The following is an 11,780-nucleotide window of genomic DNA, read 5'->3' as shown; positions in this document are numbered from 1 at the left end:
GCCATTTTTGAGATTGACCGTGATTTCGTTTTGTTTTCAATGGCCGGTGAAAGGGAGTACTAGGGGCACTACTTTGAGCGCATCACAATCGATATTTTTACGACACTAAAAAAACTTTTGAACAACTCACACTGTTTGAGTTTCCGCTCGCGGCCGTCTTGCCAGTCAAGAGGTGTCGAGAGTAAAGATGGATAGCTCCTAAAGCATATTTCCATATAAATGCACGGCTAATTCGTTGTTTTGTTGCAAGTGAAAAACAATATTAACCTTCTAGTTGTAAAAAGAGCCTCATATAAGCCTAATATTTCGTCCTATGGAGTTCATTCATTCGCATTCGGAGATGGACACTTCTTGACTGGCAAGACGGCTGCGAGCTGAAACTCAAACAGTGTGAGTGAGTTGTTCAAAACCTTTCTTTTTAGTAAACTCTGTGTACACAAACAATGTTCTCAATGCTCGAGTTCATGTGTAGAGACCCAGGCGATACTTCGAGCAAAGTTTCATGGTGTGTCGAGCCTTCTTAGTGTTGTAAAAATATCGATTTTGATGCGCTCAAAGTTATGCCCCTAGTACTCCCATTCACCGGCCATTGACCACAAAACTAAATCACGGTCAATCTCAAAAACGGCTCGTTTGTCGTAATTATGCTTTTAGATATAACTTTGTCTCGTTTACAGTAAAAAAAAAAAAACAGCCCAGGTTGCATTTTGGCAATAGTTGTCCTTTAAAGGAACCGTATGTAAGAAATTTATTTCAGTTAATCATAAAATGGCCCTGACATGTCACTAGACATTAAGAAATCATGTTCATTTCAAAAACTTATATCACTGACAACAGTGGTCCGGCCAGGATATTGTCATTTAAAAGTGAGAGTTGCAGCCCATGACTGATGTTATTGTTGTCATTTTGTGTTTTGGTCTGAGGCTCCACCCTCCAGCTATCTACCAATCACGAAGTCAGTAGAGTTTCGTCCTCCGGGTTGCCAGCTCTGCTCTAGTTACAGCTGCAGCTATGAACGTGTCGGATAAAACATGTATAACGTTACGAAACCTAAAAGACCTTGTTATGAATCCGAAATACGTCGTGACAAAGTCCGAAATAAAACAAGGATTTGTATAGGAGATGCCTTTGAAAGATGGAGACGGCTGAAAACGGAGAAGAATTTGAAGACAGACGCCAACGTTGCTAATTTTATGTTTGGCTTACTTTGCTTCCATACACAGTGGATTTTCCACGGTCGCTCGTACTAAATGCGTTCATAAAAAGCTTTATATCGCACCACTAGCAGGGTATTAAAACAATCTATGTTCCGACTGAAATGTTGTATTACAGTACATCTTTACGAAATATTAGAATTTTTTTGCGATACATAATTACTTTCAGCCACGGGCAGCCGTGGCCTAATGGTTAGAGAGCCAAAGGTTGCAGGTTCGAGTCTCAGGTCCGGCAGGGATTGTAGGCGGGGGAGTGAATGCACAGCACTCTCTCCACCCTCAATACCACGACTGAGGTGAGTCCCTTGAGCAAGGCACCGAACCCCCAACTGCTCCCCGGGCGCCGCAGCAATGGCTGCCCACTGCTCCGGGTGTGTGTTCACGGTGTGTGTGTTCACTACTGTGTGTGTGCACTTGGATGGGTTAAATGCAGAGCACAAATTCCTAGTATGGGCCTCACTTCACCTCCTTTCCTTACTTCGCAAAACATCGCTCGTGAAGCATAAACAAAATTAATAGAAGAAAAAAAATACTGTGTAGGACTCGTCACTTGCCATTGGAAGCTCCTTGTAGCAGCCTAGGTTCCTGCTGAATCCTGCAGCTTAGCTGGCAACCTCGAGTCAGGGGGGAGAGGGAGGGGATACACCATTCTACAGTATTTTGAAAGTGATTGCAGTACCAGTTTTGGCCACAATCCTACATACGGTTCCTTTAAGACTTAAGTCAATTTTGACCAAATGTGTAGTTACTGCGCTTTGCCTTTGGAGGGCAGTATTGTAAATTATGATATTTGTCAGATGAATCAGATTATGAAAAAACAGTTTCTGCAGCTCAGTATTGTTAACTTGACTTGGAAGAAAGTTTTGTTTTCTTAAAATGTGTTTAACTCTATCAAGAATGCATCTTTTTTAATCTAGTTTGGTGACCTTCTCTAGATGGCACCTCATACATCATCCATGGTGTGTTGCTTCATCCTGTTTCATCTGTTTCTGTTTGTTAATCTGCTCCTCAAGAGAACAGCATCTTAACATCAGGTATAAAATGCCACCTGAAGCATTTCCTAATCTATCCCTGCCATGGGATTCAGTAGGCTACTTGATAAAGGGCACAACTGTTTCATTTGCTAGAAGATGCAGATGAAGCAGCAGGAGATCGGTGGCCCTGCTACACCTCTGGTGGTGGGGATTTTACACATCTCTCATGGGAACATACCTCACAAATCTGTGCACTTTATGTAACAAACTGGATAAAATCCTGCTACCGATCTAAACGAGCAAGAACCTTTCCATTTCTTCTGTCCTCAGTTCTTGACAGTGCACAGTTATAAGGAAATCTATATTTTACAGCATTTTTAAATAGTGTTGTATTTTGGTTAGCATCTTCGGTCCGCCTGAAACGTGTGTGGGAGAGGCTTGCTGAACAGATAATCACGGTGAAAAAGGAATCCAGAGGCCTCCCAGCTCCAATTACGGCTGATTATAAGAAAGTGAACCTAAAACAAGATGTGCATTAGAGAAGAAAACACAGACTGCATACATTCTCATGCACCCTAGTGGGATTCTACTGGGCCAGTGCAGTTAATCTCATTCAAACATACACAGAGAAATGAACATCTGCTGAGAGAGATGTCAGCGAAACCACATTAGTGCAAAAAAAATGCTGCTACCACTTCCCAGACTGACGTCAGGTGTTTTTGAAGGACATTCCCAAAAGAGAACCAGGTTGGATGCAGCATGATAAATCTTTTGGTTGATGTTTGGCATGGGAGCTCCAGCAATGACAAAGAAGCACCATAAATGTATCTATACAGAGTATGCTGTATAGAATGCTGCAGGCATTACATGTTTTTGTAGGCCAAAATCTGGAAGCGCATTAGCTTTGTAGCACTTGCAGTTTTATCAAGCCAATAGGTTTTTGAATGGGTTTTTTGGTTAAATGCCTGAGATTAGGTCTGCACTTAGTGTGACGTTTCTATATTTCTATATTTCCTAAAATATCCAGGTTTTGGCTTTGTTTTTCTGATTTCATACTAACTGATTGTATTGATCGAAATGTAGTTTGACCAATAACATGCAGGCGTTGTACATAATTAACCAATCATGGCACATGAGAAAGTGGGATCTACACAGAACAGTCAAAGTGATGCAAATGTGCTATATTAGTTGTGCACAGATTGATCAGTGTTTGACATTAAAGTACTATGAGAGTAGGGCCCTATGAAATCTGATTTATGTTTTCCCAAATTCCGTTTTACTTTTTTCCAAATTCCGTTTTTTAGATTTTCATTTTTCTGGATTCCTATTTTTCCATTTTATTTTTTCTAGACTCTGTTTTAATGGTTCAATTAAAAAAATGTTAATGAAAAGGCATGTCTGATTTATTAAAATCATGAAACTTGCACAATTTAACAGCAATTTATTAAATGTTTAACAAAAAAATACATTTTGAAAGGCCCTATATATATTTTTTTTTTCTTTTTTTCTTTTTCAAATTAATTTATTTCATTTTCCATTTAATTTCCTGGATTCCATTTATAATGGTTTCATTAAATTGTAATAATCCAAAACATGTTTAATTAATTAATTAATTAATTAATAATTATTATTATTTTATTATATTTTTTCCAGAAATAGTGTGTTGTGAATTTACATTTTTATGGTAATTTATTTCTGGTAAATAATTTTTCTAATATATATTCCTTAAAAAAATTGTAATAATAATAATAATAAAAGTTTTAATAACAATTTTATAAGTAGTAGTAGTGCTATCATTACATTAAGTAATATATTTCTGTCACAGTTTATTCAAGTTAAACCAAACTCTTATTTTGACAGGTTTCTGTGAAGTTTTTTAAGGATGTGTTCACACTTGTAGTTCGGTTTGGTCCATTTGGTCCGGACCAAAAAGGAAAATAATACATTTGGTCCTGGTCCACTTTAGCGTTCACACTGGCATTTTTGCCAGCGAACCTAAAGATACCAAACCTAAAGGCATAGTGATACATTCACAACCTGATTGGTCGAGTTGAGTGACATATAATTCGTGACGTAACTTGCCGAACACTACAAACAAAAGGAAAAGATGTGTTCAACATAAGTCGAATATACATAATGCCATCTGCTGGACTAAGCGTGCTCATTGTTGCATGTATATGATTTTATTTTCAACACTTGCAAACTCACAAAGAGCTCATAAAAGGCACTTTCCTTCCTTCACGTTTGCCCTCTGCTTATTTGGTTTTGGATACCGCTTGTTCTCTTCGTGAAATCATGTCGCATAGCGTCTCATCTTGTCATTACTTCCTGTTTTTCGTTAGTTTAGAAGTATTTTGTCCATGTCGTGTTCATATTTAATTTGAACCGCACCAGAGTTTGTTTGAAAGCAGAGCGGAACCCATCTTTTTGGCGGTCTCGGTCCACTTATTATATCGGATGGCAGTGTTCACACTTACTCAAATAAACCACGCTAACAGAGCAATCGCACCAGAGCTAGTTTTAATTGAAACAAACATGACAAGTCTGAACACACCCTAAGTTTCTGTTCGTGTATGATATGGCGATTAGTTTTTCTCAAAATAAATTGTATAATGCTCATGAAGTGAATCTCAGAGCAGTTCTAGAATAATGTTTATGTGTTCCGTGACATTCTGTGATTCTGCCCATGTTTTCCACCCTATATTTGTGAGAAACAGAATGAAATTTCTGCCAGATCCTCATGCAGAGCTGTCTCTGCTATGATTAAGTTTTATGGGTCTCTTTCATGAGGCACTTTTTCATATTTGGAGCTTCCGTAGTGAGTATATGAAGACTTAGTTTTTGGGTGAACTATCCCTTTAAACAACTTTGGAGGACATCTACAGCAGTGAAGTTCCTCAAGCAGTCAGCTATGCGCAAACTGAAAAAAGTCGCTAAGGGGGTCTAAAAAGTCGATAAATTGGCAACACTGGTAGGGCCTATGAAATCCGATTTATTTTTTATCCCAAATTTCGTTTTTTCCGTTTAAATTTTTCTGGATTCCTTTTTTCCCCATTTTTTTCTAGATTTTAATGGTTTAATAAAAAAAAAATGTTAATGAAAAAGCATGTCTGGTTAATTGAAATCATGAAACACATAATTTAACAGCAATTTATTAAAAGTTTTACAAAAAATTAATTTTTAAGGCCCTGTGAAAAAGTCATTTTTTAAAATTTCAAATTCATTTTTATTTTTAACAAATTCTGTGTTTTCCATTTAATTTCCTGGATTCCATTTGAATGGTTTTATTAAATTGTAATAATCCAAAACATGTCTAATTCAAATTTTTTATAAATAAATAATAATTATTTTATTAAATAGTAGAAATAGTGTGTAGTGAATTTTAATTTTACGGTAATTTATTTCTGGTAACTAATTTTTTAATGAATATTCCTTAAAAAATAATAGTTTTAATAATAATAATAATAATAATAATAATAATAATAATAATAATAATAATAATAATAAAAGTTTTAATAATAATTTTATTAGTAGTAGTAGTACTATCATTACATTAACGAATTTCTGTCACAGTTTATTCAAGTTAAACCAAATTATTATTTTGACAGGTTTCTGTGAAGATCTTCAAGGGTAGTTCGGTTCTGTTGGTCCATTTGGTCCGGACCAAAAAGGAAAATAATACATTTGGTCCTGGTCCACTTTAGTGTTCACACTGTCATTTTTGCCAGCGAACCTAAAGATACCAAACCTAAAGGCATAGTGATACGTTCACAACCTGATTGGTCGAGTTGAGTGACATGTAATTCGTGACGGAACTTGCCGAACACTACAAACAAAAGGAAAAGATGTGTTCAGCTTAAGTCGAATACACCTAATGCAGTCTGCTGGACTAAGTGCACTCATTGTTGCATGAATATGATTTTATTTTCAACACTTGCAAACTCACAAAGAGCTCATAAAAGGCACTTTACCTCCTCGTTGCTCTACATTTGCCCACTGCTCATTTTGTTTCGGATGCACCGCTTGTTTCCTTTTTGAAATCATGTCGCATCTTGTTTTTGGTTCATTTGGTTCATATTTCATTCGAACCACATTTGTTTGGAAGCAGAATGGGACCCATGTTTTTAGCAGTTTCAGTCCGCTTGTTTGGTACGCACCAGGGTTCGGATGGCAGCGTTCACACTTATTCAAATGAACCACACTAACAGCAATCGCACCAGAGTTAGTTTTAATTGACCCAGACATGACAAGTGTGAACACAACCTATGTTTGGGCACAGGAAATGGTAAAATGCTTATGAAGTGACACTCGAAGCAGTTCTAGAATAATGTTTGTGTGTTAATGTTTTGGTAAATTCCATGACATTCCAAGTCATACAGTAAATTACATTTTTATGACTGGATTCTGTGATTCTGCCCATGTTTTCCGCCCTATATTTGTGAGAAACAGAATGAAATTTCTGCCAGATCCTCATGCAGAGCTGTCTCTGCTATGATTAAGTTTTATGGGTCTCTTTCATGAGGCACTTTTTCATATTTGGAGCTTCCGTAGTGAGTATATGAAGACTTTGTTTTTGGGTGAACTATCCCTTTAAGCAACTTTGGAGGACATCTACAGCAGTGAAGTTCCTCAAGCAGTCAGCTAATGCGCAAACTGAAGACGGGAATCATAGCTGCCATGGGGGCTGTTATGAGAATCTAAAAAAAAATCCATTTTCAGCTAATGACCCTTGGAGGACCGCAGAGCAGTTCACTAGTGCTCAAGAACAGACTTCCAACTGACAGGAAACCGCGTGAGGATGAGATGGTGCACGCCAGCGCTGGAACTTCTCTTATCTCTCAACATAAATGACTGCACCTCAGCTGACCCCTCTGTACAGCTTGTGAAGTTTGCGGATGACACAGCGCTGATTGGCCTCATAAGCTACGGTGACTAATCTGCTCGCAGACAGGAGGTGGAACAGCTGGTGAGCTAAAGCAAACATAACAGCCTGGAACTGATCAAAAGATGGTGGTGATAATAGACTTCAGGCGGCTTCCTAAACCCACAGCTCCCCTCAACATCATCCACTTCAGTGAAAGTTCTTAGAGACACAGGTCGAAGGCACAATTAAGAAATAATTGAAATAATTTAGTCAACAGCTTATCATTCCCATATGACCCTGAATGACATCTTTCATCTGGAGAACACAAAAGATGTTTAGAAGAATAATCACACTGTTGTGGTCCACAAGGTCTCTGAAGCTATAAAATCTGTGATGAACAGAAAGATTTTTGTTGAATTGTCACATTTGTGCTTTCATATGTTAAAAACTTTCAGTCATAGCTTCATAAAGAAATAAAGTCTTATTCATTTAGGTAGAAAAAAATCTAAATGACTAATGAAAAATGATAATGCCAAACCTGGTGAGCGATATTATTGCAAGCCTGGCAACACACTTCGTTCTTAATGAGCAGAACATCTGTTTTCGTTCAAGGGGAAATGTCATTTAAGTTTAAAGTGATATTAGTAAATGATGTTGAGATATTTGTGTGTGTACCTTTCCTTTAACAAGCTTTATTATGGGCTCAGTCGTTGGCTACAGTCTCTGGTTTTCCAGGTCTTTACCCTCCAAAAAGCAATTTAGAACAATAAAAAAGTCAGGCAGAAAAACAGATTTGTCTCAGGCAGTGGCCCCTGTGAACTACATATCTGCTGAAGAACAACTTCAATCTTTAGAAATATGCTGCTGACATTCAGCATCTGAAACAAACGCCACAGTTATATATATACACAGCAAATATTGGGAATATAGTCACAGCTGATGGAGTGCAGGTGGAAAATGCCATTTATTAATAAGGACATGAGTCATTTTTGCTTGATTAAATACCAAAATGTACCAAAAAAAATACACTACCCATAATCCTCAGGTGAAACTCGCCAATCAAAACATACCTGTGAAAGCATTAAAATATACTATTTTCATACTTTCATAATCAGATTTTAGTAACTTTAACTTTAGATTAGGGAACACTACTAAATAGTTTTGCATTGCACCATTGTTTTCAATTCTATTTTGTCAATTCAAGTTTTTAATATGCACACAGTCTGTAGCTTTGAATGTTTTTTTTGTGTAATGTTGAAATAATGTTGTGATTCATTATGGAGCTTATTGGTTTTGTTTTATGACCTCGAATATTTATTGGAGAAGTTAAAATCCCTGTGGAGAAAGTGTTGGAAAAGTATGCAGTCGCTGTTGGACTTTATTGCGGAATTATTTTTCCAGACCTTTTGAGGTGATTTCTTGATTTTACAAATTTCTTATTAGTTCAAACTACTTAATATTTTTTGATTTTGATTTAAAATATGCACATTAGACCAGGGCTGCGTTTCCCAGAAGCATCGTAAGCCTAAGTAGATCATAGACCCATTGCCACCAATGCCCTATGGGCCCTATGAAATCCATTTTATTTATTTCTAAATGCAGTTTTTTTTCCATTTTAATTTTTAAAGACTGTTTTAATGGTTAAATTAGAAAAATATTATGCACAAAGCATGTCTAACAGCAATTTATTAAAAGTTTAACAAAAATGACATTAAGGCCCTATGAAATTCAGTGTTATTTTTTACCAAATTATGTTTTGGATTAATTTTCTAGATTCCATTGTAATGTTTTTGTAAAGAATTAATTTATTATTATTTTCTTTGTTTCTTTGTTTCTTTTTTTTTCCAGAAATACTGTTTCGTGTATTTACATTTTTTTTTCTTGGTATATCAATTCTGGTAAATATTTTTTTCTGGTAAATATTTCGTAAAACATAATGTTTTAACAATAATTGTATTAATAGTAGTAGAACTATCATTACATTAAGTAATATGTGACCCGTACTGCCAAAATGAGTCGAAATGAGCAAATTTTTAAAAATGAGTTATTTTTATTTGTATAATTTTGTTGGAATCTGACAAAAAAAAAAGACAGAGCTACAGCCGTTTGAAGGCGATAGAGTCAGCAGAGTTGATTTTTAGAAAAACCAAGTTAAACTTTTCTGAAGATTCCAATGCAAAATCTCCCTGGGATCGCTAGAAAAGAGTTTAATGAACTAATTTTTGTGAAAACCTCAAATTTGACCAAAACTGACATTTTTTACTTTTGTCTGTAGCTCAAATTTAGACCATTCCTATTTCATTTAATTTTGCCAGCATGTGTCGCATATTTCTGTCACAATTTCTTCAAGTTAAACCAAACTTTTATTTTGACAGGTTTCTGTGAAGACCTTCAAGTTTCTGTTTGTATATGATATAACAATAGTTTTTCTTAAAAGAAACTGTAAAATGCTCATTGAAGTGACTCTCAGAATCTAGAGAATATGTTTTTATGTACTCATATATTGAGGCGGCAGACACACAGAACATGCAGGATTCACATTTAAATGGTATTTTTGCAGCCTTATATTCACAGACACTAGTATATATCACATTTTGATTTAAGTGTACTAACCTATTTTTGATTTATTCATCTCAAATTGAGCAAATTCCAGTGACATTCCAAGTTATACAGTAAATTCCATTTTTATGACTGGATTCTGCAATTAGGAAACCATAGGGCCCTACCAGTGGTCACTGTGATTAACTTATGATTGTTTTGAGAAACACAGCCCTGTTTTTTATCCATTTGAACCGGACAGGAAATAGAGTCTTGTGACTAGTATGCGTATTGACTCCTGTACTGTTGATTGTTGCTAGCGCTGACTCATGGTGACATTTATGAGGTCTTAAATGACTGGAACTCACAACGAAGCTGATCTGTGCGCAGTATGGGGGCATGTGGGCCCCTCACAGACCTCACACCAAATGTGACCTAGTCATTGTGTGGGGGTTTGCTCAGTACAATAATCTGGCAGACACGCTTGAGTACAACAACATTCTCTAAAGGTCTTCATCAGTCTCCTTTGTTGCTGAGGGATAGTTCACGGAAAACCTGTAGGCTAAAGTGTGAGAGAAATGAAAGAATGAAGCCATTTCCTTTAACAGTGTCAGTCAGGTGGGGGAAGGTTTTCCCGTTATTCCAGGCTGGGAGGATTGTGCTGAGTCAAGGGAAATCTACATCTGATGCTGTGATGAGGGCCGAAAGACTTTAACTGTTACTAGTGCATTGAATAAAAAAGGGAACGTTAAAGGGATAGTTAGCCAAAAATGAAAATTCTGTCATTAATTACTCACCGTCGTGTCGTTCTAAACCTGTAAGACCTTCGTTCATCTTCAGAGCACAAATTAAGATACTTTTGTTTTGATGAAATCCGAGAGCTTTCTGACCCTGCAGAGACAGCAAGACATGTTCAAGGCCCAGAAGGACATCGTTAAAATAGTCCATTTGACATCAGTGGTTCAACCATAATTTTATGAAGCTACGAGAATACTTTTTGGTTCACAGAGAAAACAAAAATAACTTTATTTAACAATTTCTTTTCACAAAAAAAATCTTAATTTGTGTCTTGAAGATGAACAAAGGTCTTACAGGTCTGGAACAAAATGAGGGTGAGTAAACAATCACAGAATTTAATTTTTTGGGTGAACTGTCCCTTTAAGATGTTTTTGTATTCCATTTTGGGAAAGGGTTGGAGATGTGAGATGTTTTTCTGATCGATCAATTAGGTTACAAAATGTGATAGCTGGACAAAAGATATCTAATTTTGCTTTAATTGCAAAATAATGTTATAATCAGGTTTTATGACTATGATGTAAAGTTTATTTGATTTTAATTAAATAAGTATATAGTCTGATATTTCTGCTTCTTTCAGAGTTAGGAAATACAGTAAATTCACAGTAAACACAGTATTCATATTGAGGATTCAGTAATATTCAGGAAAAATAGTACTCTTGTGTGTGTGATATTACTTATGTCATATCATGTAAATATAAAAAAAAACATTGAGGTATATTTTCTTTATAAAATGTGTTTCTGATCTATAAATTAGGTTACAAAATGTGATAGCTGGACAAAATATATTTAAAGGTGCCATAGAATGCATTGAAACAATATTTTAAATTGTTCTCTGACATCTGCATAGAAGGTATATGGCATAGAAAAGAGCAAAAAATCTCCAGAAATGGTTTTATAGGGCCTATTTACAACCCTAGGATTTGTCCCTAGAATGAAATGCTCTGTTATTGCCTTATTTGGAAGCTTTGTGAATATTAATGAGGAGCTCTGCTCTGATTGGCTGTTTCACAGAGCGGCTCGCTCACACAGCTGGAAGGAAACACATGGAGGAAATATATATTTAATTACGGCCGCTTTATTTATTTAACTCTAACCGCTTTTAATATGCGTTTTGTTGAATCTGCCGTTTTGAATCCGCAACATTTTACTCTCTCTCTGCTGTGATCGCATGTGCTCTGTGTAACGTTATACTGCAGCGAGGTAGTATAACGTAAGAAGGACTTTTGATGCTTTAGTGATGCTCAGGATCTGTAAATCATTGGCCATCATCAGTGCACTCATCCTTACTCTGTTTATGTTAATTGATTATGAAAATGTGTTCTAATCAGGTTTTATGAATATGATTTATGTATAAGCGAAAGTTTATTTTGTTTAAATTAAATAAGTATGTCT

The sequence above is a fragment of the Garra rufa genome, chromosome 8 (genome assembly GCF_049309525.1).
Source record: "Garra rufa chromosome 8, GarRuf1.0, whole genome shotgun sequence".
NCBI lineage: Eukaryota > Metazoa > Chordata > Actinopteri > Cypriniformes > Cyprinidae > Garra > Garra rufa.
This window is presented reverse-complemented; position numbering follows the sequence as displayed.